Consider the following 27,379-nt stretch of genomic DNA (forward strand, 5'->3'; position numbering starts at 1 on the left):
CCTCTCCTGGTGCTCCAGACCCTTCCCCAGCTCCATTCCCTTCTCTGGACTCACTCCAGACCCTCAATTTCTTGCTGTGAGGGGCCCAGAAGTGGGCACAGCACTCGAGGTGTGGCCTCAGCAGGGCCCAGCACAGGGACAGTCACTGCCCTGCTCCTGCTGCCACACCACAGCTGGGACAGCCCAGGGGCCATTGGCCTTCTTGGCCACCTGGGCACCCCGGGCTCATGTCCAGCTGCCATCACCAGCACCCTCAGGGTCTTTTCCAGCTTTCCAGCCACTTTTCCCCAGCCTGGAGTTGCAGGGGACTGAAGGGACCCAAGGGCAGGACCCAGCACTTCACACTGTTGAACCTCACCCCACTGTCCTGGGCTTTCCCAGATCCTTCTTTTGGGCATTGTGGAGGTGTGTCACATTTGCCAACTTCCAGTCGCCTGGGACCTTTGTGGTTTGCCAGGACTGCTGGTGAAGGGATGGAAGTGGCTCAGTGAGGCCTTCCACCAGCTCCTTCAGTATCCTGGGGTGGATCCCATCTGGCCCCACAGACTTGTGGGTGTCACAAGTTAAACCCAAGTCACACAGCACATTACTGACCCCTTCTCCTTGGATTATGGGGGTTTCGTCCTTTATTCCATTTCATGAGGGTGGGTACCCCACCTCAGCCTCTTCCTGCTTCTGTGTCACTGTGTTTCCCCCTGAATCTATTCAAGAGTCTCCTTATCACTCCTTTGGATGCTGAGGTATTTGTAAAAATATTTTTGTTGTCTGCTACAGCAGTAGCCAGATTAATTTCTGGCTTAGGCCTTGGCCCCTCTGCATCATAAGGCAGAGCACAGAGTGTGCTATGGGTTAAATACACTGCAGGCCTCTTCCTCACTTCTGCTTGTTTACTAATTTAAGTGCTGCCTAAGACTAGTTTACTGATGCTTCTTTAACAAAGAATCTTCCTGGTTTATTCACCATGGGCACAATCCTGAGGACTTCGTAATTACTGCCCTGGTTTAATCTGGCCCGCCAAAAGAAGTGGATACAAAAGCTTGGGCAAAACAGGGCAGAAACTGTGCTCTCATTGAGAAGCCTGGCTGTTTCTATTATCTTGATCACACACATATATGTATATGATCATATTTATAAATATTAATTTTTGTTATAGCCTTTCTATGGTATGAAAAAAAGTGTATGTATAAAGAAGGCAAATCAGCCTCCTTATTTGAATGCTTTGCCTTTTTTTCCTCCTAAACCAAGAGAGCCGTGTAGAAGGGATTGTATTAAAGCAGAGTTCTAAGATGTAACAACAACCATTCATTGTGCCTTGGGCTTCAAGAAGAAGAAAAGCTTCTGCAAAAGTGAAGTAGAGCTGGCTTTGCTGTGGTTTTTTTCTGCTAATCCAGATTAGCACAAAAAACCCCCACTGTTTTGCCATCAGCAAGTCCTTAACAGTGTCACAGTGGTTTGATTAGGACTTTGCTATATGGGGTGATAACCTGTTTGCTTCAGACATGAGAAATGTTGTCAGGGCTTCCATATCTGAGACAGAGTAAAACAAATGTAGAATTACTGCTTCTCTGCTTGTTTCTGTGCACGTTTTGCATAGCGGTTGTATGCTGGGGTCCCTCCCCCGCCGTGTAGCCCTGGGAGAGGGGCCCTGAGGGCACAGACACGGGGCTTCCCTGCCCCTGCTCAGCCTCGTTCCCATTGGTTGGTTTGTGTTCCCTGCGCGGGCAGAAGGACCCTTGGTCCCGTGACTGGAACAGTTCCTGGGCAGAGCCCCGGCCATGCGGCTGGAGAAATAAACATCTCTGAAACATCTAGCAAGAATCTGTCTGTCCATGTATATTTCCTTTCCGCGGGACTCCTGGTTTGGTATATGCGTGTTACAGTAATCCCCACTGCAACAGTTGTATGCATTTGAGGGAGCATTTCAGAATTTCATTTCAGATTTCATTTCTCCCAACATGCAGATGTGATCGTAACTCATTGCCTGTTTAATTAATAGAGCTCCTGCCAAAGTCACATGGCAAATTGTGGTTACTTCCTGGGCTCTTAACTCTTGGTGAAACATGACCACTTGCTTTGTTTTGTTTATATCTCCAAACTGGATGTTCAGGCCATAGCAGTGAGACAGACCACAGGGTATCATTTTAAATAAAGTTAATGAGTGGATTCTGATAAGCCTCGTGGACCTGCTTTAAAGACCACTGACACCCTGCTTGTTTGAAGGTCATTTTGACCTCCCTAGAAAACTTGCTGTGCCAAAGCCAAGTGTGTTTGTTCTCCGGCAGGAAGCACATGGGGCAAAAGGAGTCAGTGCATTGCAGCACCTGACATTTGCTAACAGGACACTTGCTGTCACCTGTATTTTCTGTCCAGACGTAGAACTTGGGACAATTTGGAAGTGAGCACAAACTGTTTTATTCTTTTTTTTCTGCTTCTTCGCATGGATTTGCCTCCAGGGCACCATTCAGTCTGGAACCTTCCAGGGTGGAGCTCCTGTCTCAGGAAGGTCAAGGTGCTGGTGACCACAAGAAGACCATCATCTCCCCCAGATTCTGTCTCAAGGTTAAACATTTTTATGTGTGTTTGTGTATGTGTGCATATGAATGTTTGTGTGTGTATATTTGTATATGAATGAAACATAAACCTGATTTTTTTTTTCTTCTTGAGGAACAAATCTGTAGCTTTGTCCTTGAGGAAAGACACTGAAAATTTTATTACCGAATAAACTCCAGTGGGTGATGCTTTCACACCATTTTAGAAGATTAGAGCAAAAGAAGTTCTGTGTTTTAGAAAAGGTTCTTTTATTTTAACACAGGAAGAAGTCTTGGCAGCTAGCAGTACAGATCTGAGGCTTTTTAAGGAGGTGCTTAACAGCCAAGGAAATTTTAACTGCCAAGAAACTTATTAATGTGATTTTGCCCCGAAATAATTGGTTTCATTATTGCAAATACAAGATTTTAAGTGAATGGAGTGCTTTGTCCCTAGAAAAACCTCCTCTCAGGCATCCAGAGAGTAACAATTCGTGTCTCCACATGATGGCACTGGATGTCAGGGGACTACAGAGTTCAGCCCTGCGAGGAAAAAATGACTTTCATTAGCCAGCAGTAGGGAGATAATCTGCCTACCTAATGTGACACCTAAAAGCTAGGCATGGTTTAAAAACCTGAGCTCTCCTGGTCAGTCATGAATCTGAACAGAACAGCTCAGTAATGGTAATGAAAAAGTTCATTTAGCTCAACATTAGCAGTGCAGTAATTTCTGTCTAGAAGGTTTTGGTGTGTTCCAAAAATTGTTTCCCACTGGAAGAGTTGCCCTTGAGACAATACCTCAGAGGTAACACAGGTGTCTGTTTCCTGTGGCTTGGTCGACTCTTTATAAAAAGTACTCTTGCAGTTTGATGGGAATATAATAAAATATTATTGAATGTTTCTCTGAAATTAATAGGAAATGTTCAAAAAGTTAAGTTTTGGACAAAATAGACATGAAAATACAGAAAGTATTTGGGCAGATAATCTGGCTATGGAGCCATCATAAGTGAAATTGCCTTCTTAGTCAGTTTTGCTTTATAGCGAAACAAACTAAAAAACTAATAAAATAATAATAATAATATAATAAATAAAACTAATAAAAAATAATAATAACAAAATAATCATTACCCAGAGGTGATGGCACCTTCCCATCTGCAGGAAGTCTCTCAATCTCTTATCCTTCCCTCTGTTTCTGAAGATATTTCTTTAATTGAAACATTCCTTTCTTTTCAAGGCGTCAGAAATGTCTTTGCTTCTTTTTTATTTTTTCTTCTTGGATTTTTTAATCTTGGGTGGATTTTTTAGCATGTAGTTCCAAAGAAAGGAAAACTCACTGGCTCAACAGTGGAAGACAGGTATTTTTAAGTTGAAGAAATTAATTAAAACCAGCTGTTTTTAACAGTCCTCTGTGTTTCACTTTTAAACCACTCCTTGGAGATCCTTAAATAGCTTAAATGCATATAGAAATTAGGGAAGCATAGTTAATTCCAGCAGTATTTAGCCAATTGTTTCAGGCTTGTGGAGAAACTGCTGGAAATAATGTTTTTTTGATGAAAGGCCTTCAATAAAAGCTGTGGCAGATAAAATTCATGCCCATGACTTCCACTAGCCTGGTGGAAGTTTATCAGTATTGGTATGAATTCTCTCTCTTCCAACTGTGACTCCAAACGATGTCGGTGTCAGCCTTGCTGTATTGATAGTTCTTCTTCTTTTGTAAATTAATTAATTTGCAGAACTCTTGCTCTTATACAGTAGAGAACTCCTTTTCTTGGATTTTCAGCTAGATGGAAAATACCAACTTTCAGTTTTGTTTTGGTTTTTTTTTTTTAACATGCATAGGAACAGGCAAGCCTGTTCAGTATCTCAATGTTGTGGCTCTTTGCAAAGACATTTATATAATAGTGTGCATTTGGCCTGAATATTTCACTTGATTGGATATAGGTGGTGATGTTTATTCAGAGCTCAGCCATCAGCCTTGGCTAGTTACTCCTCTGCTAATGAAAAAGCAAATATCAGGTTTCTTTCTGTTCCTATTAACCCCATGCCTCTTCCCGTTCAGGAGTGGATACAAAACCACCACTTCCTCCAGAGTGGGCCGGAACCCTTGGGAAACAACACAAAACAAAACAAAACCAAAAAAAAAAAGAGCATTTCAGACACTCTCTGTGCCATTTACTCCCATCCTGTCACTGCTGTGGAAATACAAGTTATGGTTCACAAACAGCCACAATGCAGCCATTGAAACAAGAGGAAACACCTGGGGCCCAGCACAGCCGGCAAGGAAACGTGTACCTCATGTCCACTTCAGTGAATGCTGAGAGGCTGCCTGGCCTCAGAGTGAGGAAACCCTGTTTCTACCACCATCCTTACAGGAAAAATGCCAGTGATGAATTTCCCCAGAGAGAGCACCCTATGCCCATCAATCCAGCATGTTCACAGTGCAAATTTTTGATCTCTCCTTCATTGACTGATGTAAGCAGTTATAAAATTAGAAAAATCTACTATCCTGCATCCTAAATTTTATGTTGTCTTACTGTTAACACATTACTATAAAACAATGTGAATTTCAACCAATTTTGTACGTAAAAGCTGAGAAAATCAGACTAAGTAGTTTATTAACCAGAGGCACCTAGGATAGACTATGGGAACTAGAGAGGATGGTTCTCCTCTAATGCTAAAGTTGTGCTTGCGCTTCCTTATTAAGTTAGAGCCGTGTAGAGCCATGTTTACACCCAGTCATCCTTATGTTTTCCCAGGGTTGCATGGACATTCTGAGGAAGTAGCAAGTAATGAAAAGTCAGTGTAGCATCTGACAAGACTTAGCAGTGCACAGCTTTTTCTGGTTGCTTGCTTAACATCTTTTTCCCCACGGAAATGAGTAAGGATTTAATTGGTTAATTTTGTTATTCACATAAATATCTGAACTATCTTTTGTTGCTGGGCCTACCCATGACCAACCAGGGCTTAAGAGACTTAGAATTTCCTCTGTGGTGTCTAGAGATGGATAGCCATGTGAAGGGACATCTAATTAATCTAATTTAAGTGTTCCAAGTCATTATCTGGAGTACTTGTACTCATCTCATGGTCAGATGCATACTTTCCGGTCTTTCCATTCACTTTTTAGACAATTCTCAGCTTGAAACAGAAGTTTTTCATTTGACCCTGTGTGCGTGGCAGGGGTCTTTATTGTAAAATTAAATCAAGTTTCAGTTACTCGTGTCCTCAAGTTTGCTCACTTCGTATGAGAAAAGTTGTTCTCTCTTCACAAATATCTTTGTGCTCTACCTCTCCTATTTTACTTTGTAAAGTGTATTTCAGACTTTTGTGTCTTCACTGTTTCTCTTCTTTATATGGACTGGAGAAAAAAGTAGCAGCATGCTCAAGTCATTCCTAGGGCTAATGTCCAGATTTATTCTTTACCAAACACTGTGACGGCAAAAGGCCACTGTACTTCCACTTGTCTTTAGTAAGGGCATAAGCTGAAAAGAGAAAATCACTTTAGATTTTTTTCTGGGTTCTTCTTCCACATCTTTCAGATAAGTTTAAGAGACTGAAGGACTCTGGTAGAGTCTGTCCATTGAGAAGATAAAGCTTACCACCAACTATATCTCATTCTGTTGTGCTACTTCTGCTCTTTTTCCTCCAGGGAGAAGATTCCTTCCCTTGGAGGTAATCGCCTTTGTCAGTTCTCCACAACAGACTTATGCTTGGCATATTCTTCTGTAGCACCGGGGCTTTAAAGTCCTTTTGTGTCAAGAGGCCATTTTGTGTTGTGGTTTCTCTTAAGCCTTTGCCTGCTCAGTTCCTCTTTTCTTGAGTCCTAATCTCTGTTTTGTCAAAATCATAGAATCATAGAGTTAAAGGATCATGGAATGGTTTGGGTTAGGAGGGACCTTAAAGCCCATCCAGTGCCACCTCCTGCCATGGGCAGGGGCACCTTCCACTATCCCGGGTTGCTCGAAGCTCCAGTGTCCAACCTGGCCTTGGACACTGCCAGGGATGCAGTGACAGCCGCAGTTTCTCTGGGCACCCTGTGCCAGGGCATCACCATCCTCACAGGGAACAATTCCTTCCCATATCTCCTCTAACCCTGCCCTCTGGCAGTGGGAAGCCATTCCCTCGTGAGCTGTTACTACATCCTCTTACAAAAAGTCCCTCTCCAGCTCTCCTGGAGCCCCTCTAGGCCCTGGAAGGGGCTCTGAGGTCTCCCTGGAGCCTTCTCCTCTCCAGGTGAACACCCCCATCACTTCCAGCCTGGCTCCAGCCCTCAGAGCACCTTTGTGTCCTCCTCTGGAAGTGCTCCAGCAGCTCCTCTTCTTCCTTGCTCTGACAACCCGAGACCTGGATGCAGTTGAGTTCCATCATGCTCTCCATCACATCTTCAAGCCCATATCTTGTTTGCTGCTGTTTCCAGCTGTATTTGTGATCACATGTGAGCCTCTGATAGTATTTTAGCTTATTCAATATGCTGGGGTGGAAAATCAGTTTTATCAGGTACCTGATGAAGGCTGACATATGTCCTGCAGGATCTGCATCCTCTGCAACCTCTTTGTCCCATGCTGCCCAGTCCTTACTGGTTTTTTTTTGCCCTAATTCTCAAGGTCCTAAGGCATTTTCTTTAAGGATGATACATTTTCAAAATTGTAATTTTTTTCTTTTATAATTTTTACTGTTGTTCATAAGGACACTGGGAAGACAGAGAACCTATCCACAGATGTCTGGTGGATATTTTAGAGGGAAAAAACCACAGCCTTTTTCATCACAGCGTTACAACTCCACCTTAAAGTCAATCAGCTAGTCACAGATTTTGTGATTTGTGGTAAGTTGTACACAGTTCTTGTTCAAACATTTCTGTGAAGTTTATTTGTACTATGAGGGGCATTTGATGTGGAGTTCAAAGCATTTCCAAACAAACCTGTGTCAGAAGAAGGGGTGTAAGGCAGTCCCACAACTGGTGGGGACTGTTTTTCTTGGTGGCTGAGGACAGAAATGACAGTGATTTATGACACTGCTCTTCTGAAAACCAGTTGGGCCCCAGGACTGCCAAATTAGAATAATGTGCACAGAGAAGCTCTCAAAACAATGCTGTGTGTTTTCCCTCTGTGTGAGTCAGAGCGCCACTTGAGAGCCTCCAGCTACTCAAAAACTCGCCTGCTTTTCTCTCTCAGCGAGTTAAGGCGATGCTGCCAGCTCCAGAAATTCAATTATGGGTGTTTGATGTTTTACTTAAAACCCAGTTCCTACTGGCTTGTGACCACGTGAGAACTTCAGCTTCCACTTAGAGAAAAATGAAGATTCTGGCCATCAAAAGGCAGGATTTAAGGGCAAGTGGGACCTAAATGCACACAACCAGCTCACAAAATGAAGGAGGACGAGAAGGAGAAACATTCTTTGTTGGATGTCAGACAAACATCTACCAGAGTAATTCTGCTGTAATTGGTTTTGCCCTGGGAAAATCTCATGTTGGCTTCAAGTAATGCACTGAAAAAAACATTGATTTCAAGTTTTGTTTGCAATGACAGGAATAGGCTGTGAATGGGACATGATTTTCATCCCTATTTTTATATTTTAAAGAAGACGTCATTTTTGGTATTTTTAGTCATTTAATGTGAAACTTTTTCAAGAATTTCCAGAGAAATGCCTTTCATTGGAAAATGCAGTATGTGCAGGATCGAAATCCTCTGCAGAGGACCACATTTTTCTGAAATGAAAGTAAACCCAGAGAATTTTTTACACAATTAAGAGCTTATTATAAATATCTGTCAAAAGAGAGTGTCCTTTCTTGGTGAAGAAGCTATCTATGCTTAACATTTTCATAAGATGTTGTACAGAAAAATGACATAGCTCAAGTCTACCAGCACAGCAGGGTCTTCTGAACTGGAACTGGAAAAAATCAAAGACAGTGTGATAATATGCCCCCTCAATTGTCACAAAGAATCAGGTGGACCCTGAAGACACTAAATTTAAGGTGAAATATTCATGTGAGCATTTAGAATTCTCTGAAACGGACGACACTTAGGCAAGAAGCATAGGGGGAAATAGCTGATTTTGCAGCTCTTCCTAATATTATTGCAGAAGTGTCAAAGTAAGGCTGTGTCTTGTGGTGTAAGGGCATTGCCTTGCTAAAGACCAACACCTTTGCATTCCAGGCAGTCTCAGTGCCTCACAGGTGTGGATGCAGCGCTGACGAGCACAGGACTGATCAATTGTTTATAGGTTGGCTGCTCTCTATTAACTTGAAGAAAGTAACTCAAGTGCAGCTCTTTGGCCCAGGTCTGCTAGATGCACAGGTAAGAGGATGCTGAGATTTCTCTGCTGACAGCAGGTGCAATTGCAAGTGGCAAAAGCCTGCAGAAGGTGACAGCTTCTGACAGGACCTGTGCCAGGCGGGGCTTCTGAGGCAGCAGGAGAAGTGGGACAGCAGGGTGAGACTGAGAGGGCTCTGCATCCAGATTTTCAGAATGTCTGGGCATGGAGAGAAAGTGGGTAGCAAGGTTAATAGGTGTGTTGTTTTGAATGAGTAATTGCCAAACCCTTGGAGGGCTGAAAGCAGAGCAGGTAGACTGAGGAGAGGGGAAGCGCTGCCCCTTCACGTGCTGAGAGCCCAGGACAAGAGGCTGTGACACACCACCAGGCACTGTTAGGCTGCGGGTTTTTATTGCTCACCCCTTCAAAAGGAAGTATTTAAAATAATGTCTGTCAGTAGGAAAAAGATGAACTGGATTTGTTAAGTAAACTCTCTGACCAGCACTAACAGCAGTATTGGCTTGCTGTGTATTGCTCTGCAGAATATATCCCAGTGAACATTTTATTTTACATAAAGAACCTGAGGTCTCTATTTGAAGTCAAATGAGGATTTTGAACAATATCTCTTTTGTCTCACAGTTGGCTGGCAATAAAGGAGTTGAATTAATGAACCAGTATTAGCTCCCACCAGACCAGAGCAGAGTTACCTAGGTAGGCAACAGGGAAAAGATCTCTCATACCACTGAAAAGCCTGAGAAACAAAATGAGGAGTCTCCAATTCTGATAAGCCATCTTCTCTGTTCAATTTCAAAATTATTTTATAATAAAAATACAATTTTATATTTTAGTTTTACATGCAATTTGTGTGAAATGTGGTTTCATAATGTGGAAGGCCTTAAGGGCTGCAAAGATCTAACGCCATCAGAAAGATTTATTGATAAATGCTTGTGCTCGTGAGAGCAATGACACTCTCATTGGTAGTATTTTCAGTGTTCAGTGCTGCAACTTGCAGTTAGAAATCACCCTGTGCCTGTCTTCAACAAGGCTGAACATCAAGATACTGGAAGCAGGTTTTGAAAACCAGTGGTTGAGATTAATCAGGATAATTTACGAGTATTGAAAACATATTTTCATCTTTATAATGTTTAACAAGATCTCCCAGAACAAGGCTTATTGTTCCTCTCTTTTTTCCCTCTTTTTAAATTTTGACAGATCAGATGTATCGAATGAGTGATAGAATCACAGGATAGCTCAGATTGGGAGATCCTTTTGTGGGAAAGCAGCATCAAGGAGATTATCCAGCACCTTGTGCAATCTCATCTGGAAAACCTCCAGAGATGGAGAGTCCACCATGTCTGCTGGGAGCTTGTTCCAGTGTTTGATTGTTCTCACCAGAAAAAATGCATGTCTTATTTCAAAATGAAATGGTTACCATTTCTTATTAAAATAATTTAAGAAGGATAGAGAACATGAGGAAGAGCTTTAGATATTCCTTTCCTTTTCCTTAAGTGGTTAAAGTAACCATTTAAATCTTTAGCTTTATCACATTAAATTTAAAAACACCACAATCCCACTTTCCAACCTGCAAGTAGGTGATAGATAAACAACCCCCCAAAACTCTGGCTCTGGAGTTTTCCCCTTGTTTTGTCTTATGGTCTCACAGTGAGAAGATGAGAAAGGCAACTGCTGGTGGTGTCAGGGGGTGTACAAATAGTCTAGAGAAGTGTGGGTATGGATGGCTGAGACTCTTGCAGTTTGCCATAATAATTCTGCTCCTTTACCAGATATTTGTTGGGTTTATGACATTATTACAATCTGAATACCTTAATATGCATCTTCAAGTATGCACATAACCTCTGAGCTGGTGTTTTCTTGTGGCTTCTTCCCAGGTGTTTTGATATGCAGAAGATTTCTGCCCCTTCCTTTCTTTTCTTGCTCTCATGTCCACTTAAACGAAACCATGTTTTTGCAATTCTCTGTCTCTCAAACCTTCTCTGCCTTCAACCTTCTCTCCTGCAGCTTCTCCCTATCCCCACCCACAGCCGTTTTTCCCCTCTCTCCATGCTCACAGCCTGACTGTGACTGCTGAAATCACCGCGTCCGTCTGCTCCCTTTTACCCTGGGTCTGCTCCCATCCTGCTGCAGGTCTGGGACCCACAGCTCTGTCACACCCATGGGTCCTCCCCTCTGTTCTAACCTCTTTGTTTCTAAGAAGAGGTGACTGCACAGTCATTTTCCTCCCCAGCTCTGCACCAAGGCTTAGGATGCACTTTCAGTCTGCAGCCTAAACCAATTTAATAATCAGCTGCTCCTCCTCTGTCTTCAGTTTCCCCCCTCTGTTCCCATCTCTCGAGGTGCTAACTGCTCTGATGATAACGTCTTTGTTTTGCTTCATTTTTGATTCCTCAGGTGGATTTTTCACTCCTGATTTATGCTGCAGTTGCACAGCAGCTGTGTCTGATGCAAAGGGAGTGGTGGAAGCCTTTGGGGCTGGAAGGTTGGAGTGGGGGTGAGTTTACCCCTTTTTGTCACACATTGACTTTGTTGGACTGCGAAAAGCCACTCTCAAAGCACAAAGAGGGAAGATAAATGGCTAGCTGCAGATTTTTCTGGGAGAAAAGGTCCTCAGTTCCTTGGTGGCTGTAGTGGTAGTACCAAGATATGGACAACCTGAAGGACATTGGAAGAGGGAGTGGAAAGGGAGTGGAACATCTCACTGCTGCCTGTCCAAAAGCATTCTACAGTAGCTTAGGTTCTGTTTATTGGTTTGGTGGGTTTTCATTAAGGCTTCAAAGCAAAGGAGAAAGGCAGAAAAAATAGTATAATTTGAGATCATTGCTGATTTTTGAAATACCAGCCTGAACAACGTGAGGGCTGTATAACCAACTGCTTTTCCTAATAGGAATGTAGATGGGCTTTATTGACCTATTAGCAGTAATAATATGATTCAAGTTAATAGTTATGCATTTTTAGTGTATTTCTATTAGTAAATAAAATACATTTTGACATGGAAAAATGTCAAAGTGAAGTAAGACTCGAGACTCCTCATATCAAAATGTACACAGTGAAGATTTGCTGCTTTGGAAATACCTTTTTCGATGTACCGTACTTTTCCCTTGTTTGTCACAGTTCAAGAGTTTGCTCCCTTTAGTACAGAAACCTTCAGATTAATTTTAATTAATGTGTTGTGGGCCTTTCAGAGAAAACCCATTACATTTTAAAATAGAATTAAGTCAGTTGCCCCAGTCATGGAAAATGTGAGTTTATTGTGAATGTAAATTAACTGCAGTGGTAAATATCTCTGTCTGTGTGTGTTTCCTTATGGGGGCTCACATGCTTTCAGCTTTAATTAACGACACTAATTTTACTTTTGGAGAATTATAAATGCCATGAGACAGGAGATTAAGTGGTAACATTAAGATATGCTGGGTACTATTCTATTTGGAAAAGAGAATTGCATAACTGATCTTTTGTCACGTGAAATCTTTATGCTCACACTTAAAATGCTTGCAGCCTTTCTTCAGGTAATATTCTTTACACTGAATAACTGTTTTTATGACCATTTTCCTAAACTACCTCGTATTATATTCAGTTATTTCTTGCTCCAAATGCAGTGTATGACATTTGATCAGTGACAACAGCTAACTGGGGGGGGAAAGTCCCAGTTTGGCTGTGTCAGTGTGAGCTGCTGCATTGCTGGGTGTGTAAAACATTCATCATGGAGTTTCCATGCATTTCACTGAGAAAGCACTGCCACCTTTGGCATTTCTGGGCTAGCCAGCAGGATGACTTTCATTCCTTTAAGGCCCTAATTTAACCAAAACAGTGGATAAGAATCACTTGGGCGTTACCCGCTTCCTCGTCTGGGATTCTGCAGCACATTGTACAGAAGTTTTGGCTGGTTTATTTAAGAGAGCTACCTCTTCCTTTCATGACACACTCTCAGAGGATGACATCATTGTGAGAAGGGGCACTCTTTTGTAAGGGAAGCAGGATTCTTGAAAGGGAAAAACACACTCATCATTACAAATGGCTCCAACGGTCAGCGATTGTAGTGCTGCAACAGCCAACCTTTCTGCTGAGACAATCCTGTCTCCCTTCTCAGCAGAGGCTCTCAGCTCTGCAAAGGCACTGAAAATCAGGGCAAAGTCAAACTGCAGGAAAGCCAGCAGCCTGCTCATTAAGCTTTCACATGTCTCTTTATCCTCATTATTCCAAAGGCCTTAATGTTATTCTGAGATGACTTTTAAGGCAACCTAACTAATATGGGTTAGGTAGTGGTTATAATTTCTTGCTAAAATCTGCTCAGTGATGTTATTCTGGGATTATTTTAATGAGAGTTGGACATAAAATATGTCTTGGCTGACATTATGCCTCACACCAAATCACAATTCCCATATAATGCCTTTTGGAAGGCATCCTACTTCAGTCTTTAGCATTGTAGCAATGAAATTGTACCTTGCTTGTTTAATTACCATTAAGCCTATGATTAAAGATAGATCTATCTGTACACTCTTATTCTGCTGCATCCATGCAAAGTGTAAGTTTAAATCAGTGTTTTTCTGGAGCTGGCAGCCACCAGATACCTAGTAATCTCTTAGTTGCATAGGCCCCCCAAATTTTACCCAGCTGCCTACATAAACCAGCTAAAGGAGGAGAAGTAGAATCTTTTACAAACCTTTAAATTTTTGGCAGCAGAATTGCTGGCATGTTATGCTAGGTTTCACATCTAGGCTGCATTAAGACAAAATTGGGAAACAGAGAAAAACATGGAGAAAGTAAATTTGAAATCTTGGCTTCGATGATGAGTTATATAAATGATGTTAGGGATGGTTTTGGTATCACCGCAGCGCACACTAAAGAATACAAATGAAGGAAAAATAAGTCAGTATTGGTGCAAGATAATTTGCAAACACTACTTCTGCATCCAATGCCACTTCTGGGTTAAGATGATTTAAATCTGCTTGTATCATACTGATCGTTTAGATCCCTCCAGAGAAGATGTTGTCACCCCACAAGTTACCTTTTTCTCTCTTCGTTCTGCAGACAGACACAACAGCCCTCCCTACCCCAACATTTGCTGTTTTCACCTTGTTCTTAGCCAGTTTTTAGCAGTCTTCTTAGGTTGGGATCATATAAACGCACGTCAGCGTTGACCATCAGATTATGAATTATATTTACACTGAGTGCAAAACAAAATCTCTCGTGTCTGTCTCTGGCCAAGCCAGGATTCCAGGCTCTCTGCTTTGTGCACAGGCTGAGGCAAAGTTACAGCAGTGGATGCAAAAGTGAGATAACCACTTTTGTTAGGACAGAAGAGAAGGGAAGCTACAGCCTCCAAAGTTAATCATGTTTATGATGTGACTTTTCGTTCAGATTTCTGAACATTTGAACCTCCCCAGTATGTTATCCAGATAGCTCTACAAATGAGAAGTTAGGAGTCCTATTGCTTGCTTACTACCCTCAGATAATGTCTAAATTACATCTTGAATGGTTTATGCTAAGGGAGATATTCATGTACCTTCACACACCTGCCAAAAGAAACATTCCCAAAACAGGAAAAGCAGTGGTTACCCTGAAAACACAGTGCAGTTGACTCAGAGGCCACACAGAACCTGGAAAGTGGTTTTATTTTTCAAAATGTGTTCTGTTGTGGAGGTGAGGCGAGTGCCAGTGGTACTGCGTGGCCTGGGAGGAAGAGAAGGGATGGGAATATCCGTGTTCCCTGGGAGATGCCTGTGGCCAGGACGTACGCAGCACCTACCAGAACCTGCTCATGCTTCTAGCCCAACACACGTCCCAGGGGAAGGATGCCTCCAGATGCTGGAGGGAATTGAAGCCATCTGCAAGGAAAGAGAAAGATGCAGCGTGGTAAGCAACTGAAACAGTGACCTCTGGCCTAAAAGCAGCCATCCCACCCCTCTTTTCCCAGGGCAGAAGAGGAAAGCTGTGCTGGGATGGGAATGCTGGCAAATCGGCTCTGTGCCTCGCATTATCTCTACCAGCCTGACACAGAAAATCCAGCCTTGGCATGGGCTCTGAGTGCGGGGGGAGCTCAGTAAAAACATCAGTGAGAGGACCCTCAGCAGGAAAAGACAGGTTTGCATGGTCCTTTGCCCGCTTGAGTGAGTGGGGTGGCAGAGGACCTGCAAGTAAGGCAGAATGCTGCATGTTCTGCTTGTGGGCAGCAGAAATTCAGGGCTCCCACCTGCAGCACCCAAATGTAAGTAGCAGATTCTGTGGGCAGACAAAAATAGCAGCACACTAACAAGCTGGCAGGAGCATCTCTTGAGTCGCAGTGAGTGCCTCAGTATTGCTGTTACAGCTTTTGATCAAAATTGGTTGTTTCTTTTTTTTTCCTTTCCTGAAAGGCTGCCTTTATATGCACTATTTGAAATGGATGTGAAGTTTGGAACTGAAGAACTTCTAAATATTAAATATAATTATCTTCAAGACTCCATTTTCAAAAAGGCTAAGACAGCTTTATAGCAAAGCAAGTCAAGGCTATGGAAAATATTTCAATGACATTGGCTCAAGAAAAAGCTTTCTTTGAAGGGCACTAAAGGAACTTTTCTGTTAAATACCTGGAGATACAAATTCACCCCATAACCAGTGCTGTAGGAAATGACCTGAAATACCAATGTTTTATGGTATTTATTGAGGAGTTTTACATTCTTTTCGTTCAAAGGCATCTGTGAAGTACACTATTTTCAAATCAAATAAGAACATTGGAGTTTGCCATCTCTGGGGGTGGAAGCCAGGATGTGATGCACTCACTGCAAACCCTACTGGAACTGACCCTGCAGCATCTGTGAAATGCAAAAGCCACACCCAGAAAACTTTAGATGCCCTAAGCAACATTAAGGGGACTATATGACCCTAACTCTGAAATCCCAAACCCTGCCTGTTTAATAACTCCTGGAACTTACTGGACTGTTTTCCTGACTCCCCTCTCTGACCAGCTTGGTCGGAGGCACCTCAGGGTTTTTCCTTCTTATTTCCTGGCTCCTGCTTTAACCTTACTGGGACGAGGTCCTAGCAGGTCCACTGTCTCCTCTGAGGTCCAGCTCATGCTGTGGCAGCAGCATCCAGCTTTTACATGCTCACAAGATGGCTCCTGGGATTATTTATCTTGTTTGTTTTTGTTCAATCCAATAGTTATTTAATATAAAAATCATATAAAGTGATAGGAGCAAATCTCCCCTTCCTTGGGAGTTCCTTCATTTATAGAATTTATGGATTTAGAGATTCTCATTGTTATGATAGTTTTTTCTCTAAGAAATTAATAATTCCTTCTTTTTTTTGCAGACTTGCTGAGTCTCTTAGAGCTGAGTGGATGACAATTTTTTCACAATGAGGGTTGTTTAAAGGGAAGTATGTGATGGCAAGTTTCTTCCTGACAAAAAGGTACTCCCAGGAAGAACACCAGCTTGCCTGGATCGCAGAGCAGCAGCACTGCAGAAATTTGTTACTGAGTCTGTAACACCCTGTGTGATTTGAGAGTACCTGAAGGAAAATATAAAGCTTCTGTCCAATATTATGAAACCTCTGTGCCAGAAATCTTCTGGGAATGCAGCACAGCATCTCTTGTCAAGTCTTGTCATGAATCTTCCAGACAAGAAGGGGTTTCTAAACCTTGTGAATTATCCTTCCATAAGTTGCTTCCTGTAGCAAAGGGGCCCTGGGACACCCTTTTTGAAGCTCATCTAGAGAAGCAGATCCTGAGGAGCGAGAACAAGGAGCTGAAAAATCCCTCCTGAAGCATTTTCCTGCAGAGGCAGAGGCATGCCACCATGTGAGATTAATAGATTCATATGGCAGACAGCCTTGTGTTTTTTCTGAGGTGTGTTCTCGTGTAAGTGCTCTCCAAAGAGACATGCTGGCAGCTGAAATAATGGTCACGTTCACTCAAAGAGTGTGCCAGGCCCAGGTCCCTGGATAGCTCTGGTTACCTGCAAAAGACAGGGTTCTGAGGGAGCCCTGCATGGAGGTTTTTATGTGACAGCAGGAGGAGGTGCTTTCTTCCTTGTTTACGTTAGTGTAAAGCATGAGAAGCCAGACAGTGAATGATCTCCAGCCAGACCACCCAGAGGGTGCACATGGGTGTCCACAGAATGACCATCTCTGCACTGTGGTGATGGGGGTGGCAGCTCTGCATCATCTCTGCATGCATATTTTGTCCTATTACGTGCACAAAACCACAGTCCCACGCTCCTCAAGGTTGACCCTGACAACCACAATGCAGCTGACAGAGTTAATGTTTAAAAATAAAAGATGCCTCCATGGGAATATCCTCATGGGGCAGAAAAAGGGAGATACTGCTGGTGAGGTTCAAATCTATTGTTTGTAAGAGAGGTCTGAAAGAAGTATGAGAGAAGAATAATATCCCATATTCTTTCTTTGGCCCATGAAAATATGGAGTATCTGAAAACTGAACTTCACTGTAAGAGGACAAAAAAAAATGACCAGCCTCAAATGGTTTGGGGGTCTCTGCATGAGAATATATCTATTTGTCTGCTTTTAGGTAGAAACTCTCAGCAAAAAAAAAACCCTTACATTTTGTAATCAGCCTATCTGACTGACATTCTAAAACTGACTTCATTTTTCTCATGGGAAAGGAAAACAGGGAGATTTTTGCTTTAGTTATATATTTCCCCTCAAAATAAAAAGCAGCTAGATCAAGAGCAACTTTAGGACACGGAAACAAGTAAAATTCCCAGGGCAAAAATACCTAGAGAGAAGTTCAGAAGTTAAGCAGCAAATTTCACTGACTATACCTCTCCCATTGCATGGTCAGATTATTTTCTAAAGTACGCCACTGGCATCCATATCATCCACTGTATCTTAAGGTGTGTAAGGGAATGGGGAATTTGTCTGAAGACCATAAATTGTTATCAGTATTCAGAATGACTCACACAAGCCATGTTAATTGCAGTTAAACAGACAGATTACTGGCAACAAGCAATAGAGTAGAAGCGAGAAGCAGATTTTTGGTCTGATTTTGAGACAATATGAGAATACCCTGCGGGTTTTTTCATCCTATTTTTTTTTGTTGGTGTTTTTTTTTTGTACATCTTTTGAATGTTAATATTGTGCTGAAGAAGATTTCAGACCCTCTTCAGAGTGGCTGCTGTACTCAGCCAGGCAGGATCCACTGCAGAGCTGCTGAGGCAGGGCTGAAACTATAGCCTCACTTTAAGAAAACGACAGCATTGTGAGCTGATTGCTTCTTACACACGAATAGGGTTTTCAATTGAATTTGTGGGGCTTTTTTGTGTAAAATTCTAAGCCTTAAAACCACAGCTTTTTAACTTGCGTATTCACCATTCCTTTGACAGTCCCTGATCATTTATGTTTAGAAATATAAGTGCAGAAGAATGGAAGCTAACTACCTCTTAACTGCTGTGGGAAATGGTTCAAGTTCCCTCTCAACTAGATGAAGGTATCTGTTTCACACAAGTTGTCTAATTTTCTTCATTTATTTAATAAATTTATTCAATTAATTTAATTTAAATTTATTTAATTCATTTATTTAATAAAGCAGCTGTAACTGTCTATTATGTCCTATGTAGCAAGGAAAATACTGACAGCAGGCTTAAAAGTAGCAACAATTAAATTAATGTGTACTGATTATATTATTGTGTATTCCTTGTTTATCTTATGGAAAGTGTATTACAGTTTTTCTTTCACTGATACCAAAAAGGGTAGTATAAAATCCATTTCTTGACGTTTAGAGCTACAGGTATTGTTTTGGTGTGGATTTATGGCTGGTAAGGTAACAACTTGCTGATTCATCTGGCTGCCAGCCATCTTGCCTTCAAAAGCTTTAGCATTTTTGTTTATTACTAGTACATATTTAAGGTATTTGCTGTGGAGAAGGGTTGCAGTACTGACGTCTGTGTATCTGCACACCCTGTTTTGGAAAGAAGAGTGTACAAAGAGGAAGAAAAGCAGCCGGTGGGGTGCACATTTCAAACTATTGCACAGACTCCTCATTGGTGCAAATACATTGAATTTTCACAGACTCTCATGTCCAGATCCTCACAGGAGGTATCTCATAAAGCTGGCAACCTCTTTAGCAAATGCAGTGAGTAATTCAAGCATTTAGGATAACTTTGACTCTTTTTATGTATAAATCATCCTCACATGGCTTATGTAAATGAATTCAAAATATTATGTGTGCACATTTAAAGGGGAGTCTGTATTTTAAACATTCCACGGTGCATTAAGTAAAATGGTATTGGGGAGGGTCTACAGAAAAAAAGAACAGATCCATTTCTAGCACTGTTTTATTGTTGAAATCAAACCCATCAACCTCCTTTAACAACGCCAACAGCTGAATGGTGCACCAAAAGTTTCTTTTTGCACACAGAGATCTGTCTTTAAAAGCTGTTTGAAGAATGGGAATGTGTGCCTACAGGAGGAGGGCAATGTCAGCCTGATATCGAATTTTCAAGAAAAAAAGGATGAAGCATAGGTGAAAAGGGCAGTGCTGGTGTATCCATTTAGATTGTGCAGCAAATTACAGTACAGGGTACATTATATAAATTTAATTTGTTGGCCTGGTGTTTTTTGTAATCAAGTTTTGTTTGGTTAAGGTAGGTTTAAACTGTCAGTCACAGCAACTGAGGTGTGAGTGAATGGAAACATCTTTGCCCAAATAGTTTGTGTACAGATGTTTGAGCATGAAGAAACTTGCCATGTGTTTTTGTAGCTAAGGAAGTGAGTAATCAGTGAAACTAGTATGGGTGGTATAGGAAAATCCTGCACATGGTCTTGGCACAGCTGTGTGCTTGCTAGATTCCATGAGATATTTCACAATGGAAAACGGATTGCTCCACTAATGTAGGATACCTGCATATCAGGGTTGTGTTGTGGAGCACCCGGTGTAGTCACGGACCGCACAGATCCGGCCAGTCCATCTCAGGTGAACGAGAAGGGCAAAAGAAGTCCCTGGGTGTTGACTCAAAAGAGAGAGAATAATATCCTCTTGGATGTGTTTATTGCTTAATTGTAATTTTTATCCACTAAATTTTGAAAGGTCAGAAGTGTAAGTGGTTGTTAATCCAGCAGAACTACGTAACCACCTGCAGTAGCAGGATATGAGTCCATGAGTCTAGTCAGCAGGACTGCAGGCCCCTGTGCCTCAAATGGTTTTCTGCTGGTCACATTCCTCCTTTGAACTTGCTTGTTTCACAGTCTTTTCTATTTGTTGCACATAATTTACACAGAACATTGTGCAGTGAATGCCCTGTAAAGAAATAGCAATAAATGGGTGCTGCCACTCTGTATGGTTGCTCCATTGTTAATGTTTCTAGTTAAAATATTTGCTTTGAATTCATGCACACATACACTGTGTGTGCCACAGTTCAGCCTGGATGCCTTCAACAGTTTCTTGAGTTACCAGTACCTCACCATTGCTAACCTGTGTGTACCTCTGATTATATTGGGGCACTTTATGTCAGCTGAAGGTCAGCTCCAGAGCTTCTGTATCTTAGAGTATGTGTGGCGGGTTGCAGCAACATGGGTGGAGTGATACACAAGTATGAATAGGTATTATCCCCCTCAGGTGTTTAGTCTGATCCCAAAAGGAAAATAACGGACTGCACGTGCTTATCACTGAGTTATTAACTACGCTTATATTTTCAAAATCAAGCTTCTTCAAAACTGGAAAAATATTGTGTACAGCATCCTTTGTCTGTTCTAAGTTTTGCCATTTAAAACCAGCTATCAAAAACTGATCTTTCCTGGCACTCAGAGATTTTCCATGTGCTGCAGTTTTCTCCCATGGTTGTTAAATGCATTCAGATAATGCCTAGAAAAAAATGACAGGAAAACCTTTTTCTGAAACAGTTTGATCTGTGAAAGCAAGCAGAGTTACTGTCTTGTGTGATTGCAGTTTTAGGAAAGACTTTTAACTGCGTATGATGTGTGTATAATGCTTAAATGACATTAAAGGCTGTGACATAATGTGTGTGCTGAAAAGCTTCCTGTAGCCCGAATGCCAGAGGTCTTTCAGAATGGGGCACCACCACCTCTGGCTGCAGTGGTACACTGCCTCAGTTTATATCTTCCTTCTCTTTTAATAACAATGTTATTTATACCAGAATTCTGTATTTCCTTCACCAGGTGACCGCCCCCTCAGAAAAAAATAAAAAAAAGAGGCAGCTTCATGAAACTGGTTACTCCTAAAGTTTTAGCTCTATTATCCAGTCCTTTGCATTTTTAATCAGTTGGTAGCTGAGTTATTGCTGTTACTGAGGCTAATAAATCTTTACTGACCCCAGTCCAGACAGAGTGGTTGTAATCCTGGGGACCTTTCACCTGTCCATGCTTTATGCTGCTTCGTGTTCTATTTCTTTTCCTTCCTCCTACTACTAACACGACGTTCAGTTGACACAGCGCTGTTCTTCAACCAGTTTTGAGGCATTCCTTTTCCTGGGAACACTTTTCAGGTGAATTCAGTGGTCCAATGACCAGGCCTAGATTGTCTGTGGCATCCAGCAGCGCCTCCTTCCCACTGGAGGGAAGATCCAGTGTGCAAGGGAGGAGAAAGCAGAAGTGAGCAAACACCCAGACAGACATTTTAGGGAGCAGGCATGCCAGGCAGGCAGTAGCACAGCATATGCTCTGCTGTCTAGAAACAGCCAAGTTGAATCCCAAATTCTGGCAATTCTCTTGATGCGGCAGATCTGGTGATACAAAAAATATTTTCTTGCTAACTGTGTCTGTAAGCCTGACTCTGGTTTTAAGCAAGAAGAGGAAACGTTTGACCTTGAACTAAACTGCTACTTAACTTGCTTCAGGCTGCCTTCCAAACTCCTTTCTCATTTCAAACACAAGTTACTTATGCCTCTCCTTCATAAATGCTGCAGTGGATGCTGCCTTCCGTCGTGGGGGACACATGAATTTTGTCAGCCTGCAGCAGATCCTGGTCCATCCCACATCCAAACATTTTTGGTCATTGTGTATAAAACCACAGCTACGTTTGCTTTCAAGCCTCTCCCCACCAGCTTAGAGTAGGATCAGCTGTAGTTCATCCATCCTGCAGCAATGTTCTTGCTTAAAGACCAGAATTACGGAGTTTATTTAGCACCCTGATAAAGAAATATCCCAGGATTTCTCCTTACTTTGTTTCTGTTTCATATTTTTCCAAATATTGCAGGAGTTGCAACGTACAAATATGCACAAAATTATTTTAATTAAATACAAAACCAAATTAAGTTCTTGAAAGCAGATTAATGAATCTCCTCACTGTGAAAAGCGTAAAAGTTTGCATTAGCAGAACTTTTCTCCAGAATACACTGGAACAATATGTACTGTATGTGATCTCTTATAAAAAGCTAACAATAAACAGTACAGTGATCTCTACATCATCTCTTGCACAGCCTTTTTTACACTAACAAGAGTCTGGAGAGAAAGGTATAATTTAGCTTTTCAAGCTCTCCAGGGCTCTTCTTACTCTATATCCCACACTCCAAATACAAGTAAGGAAGTTTCCCGTTCTGTAAGGTAAGACTGAAAGATCTAGAAGACTTCCAGAGGAAAAAAAAAAAAAAATCCTCCCTGTTTTCCCACATATTCAATAAGATGCTCTTTCTTAGCATTAACCAGTACTTAGTATCAGAAAGGTGCTGTAACCTTTGAGGCAAATATGATATACAATTATTTTGGCCTATCTTTGTATTTTTCTGCCCAAACTGATTTCTGCTAAGATAGATTTTTGCTTTGTTCCTGCAGCAGCATATGCAAATGAATTTCAATCTTGCATGTGTTTCAAACCCTGTGTTTCCAGCATTCCCTCAGTCTTTTTATTTGGTTTATATGACTGAAACATTGGTGCTAAGAATCCACAAATAACCGCCGCACGCCTTTATTTATAAATGTCTTTGAATGCATTTGTACAAGGAAGGCCCATTCCTGGAAGTCAATGTAAACAAAAACCTGTCTGCAGGACTGATCAGGGAAAGAACGGTTTTAAAGATTGCTTAAAATTTAGTGGATCTACTTGTAGTCCAAGTGGATATCTGCAAGCACTGTTGAGCAGCATTGGAATATTACAGTGGTAACAGCATCTGGTGTCCTGCCAGGAGGGAAAAGACTACACTCCTGCACAGAGATGAGTCTTGAAAAAGTTCCCAGTGCTACCAGCCTTCTTAAACATCATGGAGTGGGGAGGGAAGGTACATGCCTCTTTTCCGGCAAAGCTTTGGATGTGGCTGTTTCACTTCTGCTCTAATAACGACAAGCAGTTGGGAGGTTTTCCTTTGTGCTTTGGCTGGCAGTCTGCAAGCAGAGAAACAAAGCTAGCGCTGTAGCTGGTGCAGCTGGGGATGTGCTGACTCATCCAAGCCAAGGCTCTGGCTCTAGCTGTGGCACTTGGAGTTATTTATTTCGCTTTGCTGCATGTCCTGTCCATAGGGTAAAGGTTGCTGGCATTTGTAGCAGAGGCGGTGGAAGGAGGGGTGGTTCTGAAGTCTGTCTATCACAGTTCACAACAGGGCAACCAGAGCCCCGAACACAGCTCCCTGATGAGCTCACATAAAGGAGCTGGGCTGTGACTTGTCACCACTGAAATACGAGCACAGCTCGCTGCAGGAGTCATAACCTTTGGCAGAAGGTAACCTGGGCAGGAGGGGACAAGAACACAGCCACCTTCTCCAGAAGCCGTGAGGCACTGGCACTAGCTGCACATCTATCAGCAGGCAGATCGTAGCAAACTGAAGCTTTCAGGTAATTTCCCAAAGGTAGTGACAGCGTGGTGTATAAGACATGCTCCTATTGCTGCACTAAATGCCGCCTAAAGCCATGTGTTGACAATATCTATGAAGGAGCAGTAACAGCATTTCTCCCACTCGCCTGGGATTTCTCTCCTGTGTCAGGTTCTGTTTATTTGAAGGCTCCATAAATTTTATTTTCTTTTAAAAGAGAAAGACATTTCCTCATAATTGCGCCCCGAAGTGGGAGGTGATGACTCTGATCAAGGGAATGTGGAACAATGTTCAAGTGAGGCAATTTGATTCCTGTGTGGAGTTTGGAAGCTGCTAACTGAGGACTATTTTGGAGAACTTGGCTGGCCAGCATCTCTGGTATGTTTGGAAGCATCCTAAGGAGATATTTTTGTAAACCACTGGGATAAGGCAGTCTATTAAGGGTGATTTAACACTACTGGGCAGTCACTTCAAGTCAGCGTATCTGTGGATATTGCTAAATTGACTGTAGCAAAGATAAGAAATTCACACCAGTTCCCCCACTGCAGCAGAGAATTTTTCCATCACACTCCCAAAGTCTAGCAGAAGCTTTCAGAAAACATGATGGTAATTCAGTCTTGTGACACCTCACTTTCTCTTTTCTCCTCTTGAGATACCAGACCAGACTTTGAATGAAAAGATAGTTATTCCAGCCCTCAAAGGAGTCTCTGGCACATCGCTATGCCTCACAAGGATATGTATTTGCTCTGGAAAGGCTGAAATATTAATGAGATTGCAAAGGGAGGGTCTGTGTGCTAATGCAGCTGTGCTCTGCAGCTCTGCATCACTCTGGTAGGTATGGCCTTTTTTTTATTCTGTCAGTTTCTGTAGAAAATCCTGTTCAACCTTTAAAAATGCTTTTTGGAATGAATATTTCTTGACTTAATTAAAGCAAATGGACTATACATGCTGCAGAATTAGAGGGAATATGTGCCATTTTTTTAATGTAATTTTTTTTAAAAATACCACGTTTATGTTAGTTTCTTCAGTGTCAGTACAAGGAGTTTAAGTGAAAGGGTTACTGTGAAGAGTTAAGGCCAAATAAGGACAGGCTAAAACTCTTTATTGGAAGACACCAGGGAGCAAAGCTGTTTTACTCCAGTGAGGATTTCAAGAGTTTTATATCTCAGCCATGACCTTTAAATGAAAGTGCTGGACTGACAGCAGGGAGCTGAGATGGGATTCTGTTGTTTGGGGGGTGTGTGTGAGAACAGCCCTGATGCTGCTTATCTACTGCAGTCAGTGTTGTCCCAATTATGGGCTGTACCCAGAGTACAAGAAAGAAAGAAAGAAAGAAAGAAAGATAGATAGATAGATAGATAGATAGATGAAGAGGAGATATTTGTTTACTCCCTGTCGGAGCAGAGATGGGTGCTGGGGTAAATCCACAGAGCCAGCACCCTCCCTGCATGACAGCTACCCATTTTTACACCCTTCAAACAGCGACAGATCAATGTCTCCCCTGCAGGAAACAGTATTAAACTACATTCATTGGCTAAACATTTTATCAATTTCATTTAAATACCACTAATTTTACATGCTCTGTGGAGAAGGGGGTTATGTGAGTAAGGAGCATTTACAGCTGATGGGTGTGAACTTTGCTGTGCCAATGACTACAGGTTAGCACAAAAGTTCAACCCAAATCCTTGCTTGGCCTTATCGACTGCTTGTTCTGCTTTATCTCCTTGTTTGGTGGATTTATGGTGCTGTCCTCCTCTGCTTCTCACTTGTTTGGGAGATTTACGGCATTGTGCTCTCAGGGCAAACTTCTTCTTCAGAAACCAGAGATGGGGTTTGTAGGGCTAAATGGACTTTAAGTTAACATTTCCAAAAAGAGGATTTTGTGTGATTGAAAGGAAATATGAATAAAAAACTTGTCTTATTTGTATTTTTTTTTTTTGTTCTATCTGCAGTGAACTCTGAGCAAATGTGTAATGCTTAATTTTGAAAAAGTGGTCCATGAAGCATAAATTCATAATCTTTTACCACACACACCCCCTGAAGAAGGCCTGGAGGCACCTGATGTGTGGCTACCTGGCCTGTGAGCCTGTTGGGATGCGTCCACAAGGATTTTGCAGGTTCAGAGCCCTACAGAGGTTTTACACCCACCCACATGAGTTGTTCAACAAGTTCAAGGAGTCGAAAGGAATTGTAACTTCTTTTCTGATCTGGAGACTGTTTGGTAGGAACTTATATTAAATTTGGCTCAAAAATCAACAAACTTGCACATGTCCATGACCACAGAGAAGCAGCTCACAGACCCCCACCAACTGTATGGAAGATGAAAACCTTTGATCTACAGCAAGCCTGGGATTGTGGCAGTGACCTGAATTTTCTTCTACACAGACTCTAATTTTTTTTTTCCATCCTGGTTTATTTAAATACGCTTAGTCATATGTCTGTGCTTATGGCAAATGTTCTATTCACACTGATGTCGTCTGCATGAAAATAAAGATACTGGTTTCCCACCTTGCACATCCTATTTTCAGTACTTCTGGAGTTCTGCTGCAGAGTTCTTTACCCTTTTAATAGATAGATTTGGTGAAATTTCTGCAGCATTAATATGTGAAGCTGCCATGGCTCCTCTTCTTTTGTCAGCCTCACTCTAAAAGCAGCTGACACGACAGCAATTTCTCTATTTTCCTCTCTTGGCACACCAGTGGACAATCCCCATCATGCCCTTAAATGTCTGTATTGCCATCTTCGTGGTCCAGAAGAAGCATGAAGGAGCGAAAGGTCTTTTTCAAGGCACCAGAGACAAAGAAGACTTATTATCAGTGCTAAAGCAGGATGTGTGAAGTGTTTTCCATGTTGAAGTGACCTTGTGCTAGTTTAAAGTAGAAAATGCATCCTTCACTTCTAATAAAATGGTGAAACACAGTGAGTCCTATCACACCTCTTTCTGTTTTGTATGAATTCTGGCTTTTACTGTGGGATAAATAGTGCTGCAGCAGCTCTATGTCCAGCCTCTCATCCACCAGCACCCTCAAGCCCTTCTCCTCAGGGCTGCTTTCCATCCCTTCTCCACCCAGCCCATTATTTGTGCCTGGGATTGCCCCAACCCATGTGCAGGACCCAGCACTTGGCCTTTTGGAACTTCATGAGGTTTGAATGGTCCCACTGATGCTTAATATATGTCCAGTCAATTACATATATATATTTACATATATATATATATATATGTATGTATGTATTTTTTTTTTTTAGGAGCAACGTCACTGGTTGTTAAGCTCTAACAGTTCCTATAAATGCCCCAGTGTTGCCGTGGTGACAGTATGCTTTCACAGGCTTTCTGATAACGGCAGAACTTATCTTTATTCATGATGTTTGGCTGCTACTTTAGTCCCATAAAGCAGGCATTAAATTTACCATTGCTAGCACCACTTCTGTATTCTATCACTATTTTTAGTTAGGCTTTGCAACAGAATGAGATGTTTGGTTTTTTTGCTTTGCTTTTTTATTTATTCTTGCTTTGGACAGTTGTTTTACAACTTGAAAATTGTCCCTTTTTCTATAAAATCTCGATTTGAGGTTTTCAGAGCATTTTAAATAATGCCTTCTAATCAATTTGGATAGATAAAAAAAATATCCCGCTTGTGCAAAGTTTAACCACCTGTTAAAAAAAAAATCTTCCTGGTATTTTCTGTATTTTGTCTTTTATGGTGAACAGCGAAGTTGGATAAGCAGAAAGGAGGGACCATAAAACATTATCGTGCATGGAGCAGTTGTGTAAAAAAGAGATGCCTCTTCTGTTTACCATCTGGATTTCTCAGTGCCAGAAGGCTGCACTGCAAATTGCTGCTTTTCTTTCTTAAACACTATTGGCATAAGACGATTTTTTTCTCCTCCTACCTTGTC

General features: G+C 41.8%; 1 long non-coding RNA gene across 3 annotated transcripts; it reads left to right on the top strand.

The window, feature by feature from the left end:
- Positions 1-26,416, top strand: LOC116438362. Of its 3 annotated transcripts, none has more exons than XR_004237697.1 (5): positions 1-2,559; positions 7,209-18,213; positions 23,700-23,860; positions 24,135-24,313; positions 25,435-26,416. It is a non-coding gene; the product is annotated as an uncharacterized LOC116438362 (long non-coding RNA). The 3 variants fall into 3 exon arrangements; XR_004237696.1 differs by lacking the exon at positions 23,700-23,860 and having other exon boundaries at positions 7,209-14,642; positions 15,143-18,213; XR_004237695.1 differs by lacking the exon at positions 23,700-23,860.
- The last annotated feature ends 963 nt before the right edge of the window (positions 26,417-27,379 follow it).

The sequence above is a fragment of the Corvus moneduloides genome, chromosome Z, assembly GCF_009650955.1.
Source record: "Corvus moneduloides isolate bCorMon1 chromosome Z, bCorMon1.pri, whole genome shotgun sequence".
In the NCBI taxonomy this organism is placed as follows: Eukaryota; Metazoa; Chordata; class Aves; order Passeriformes; family Corvidae; genus Corvus; species Corvus moneduloides.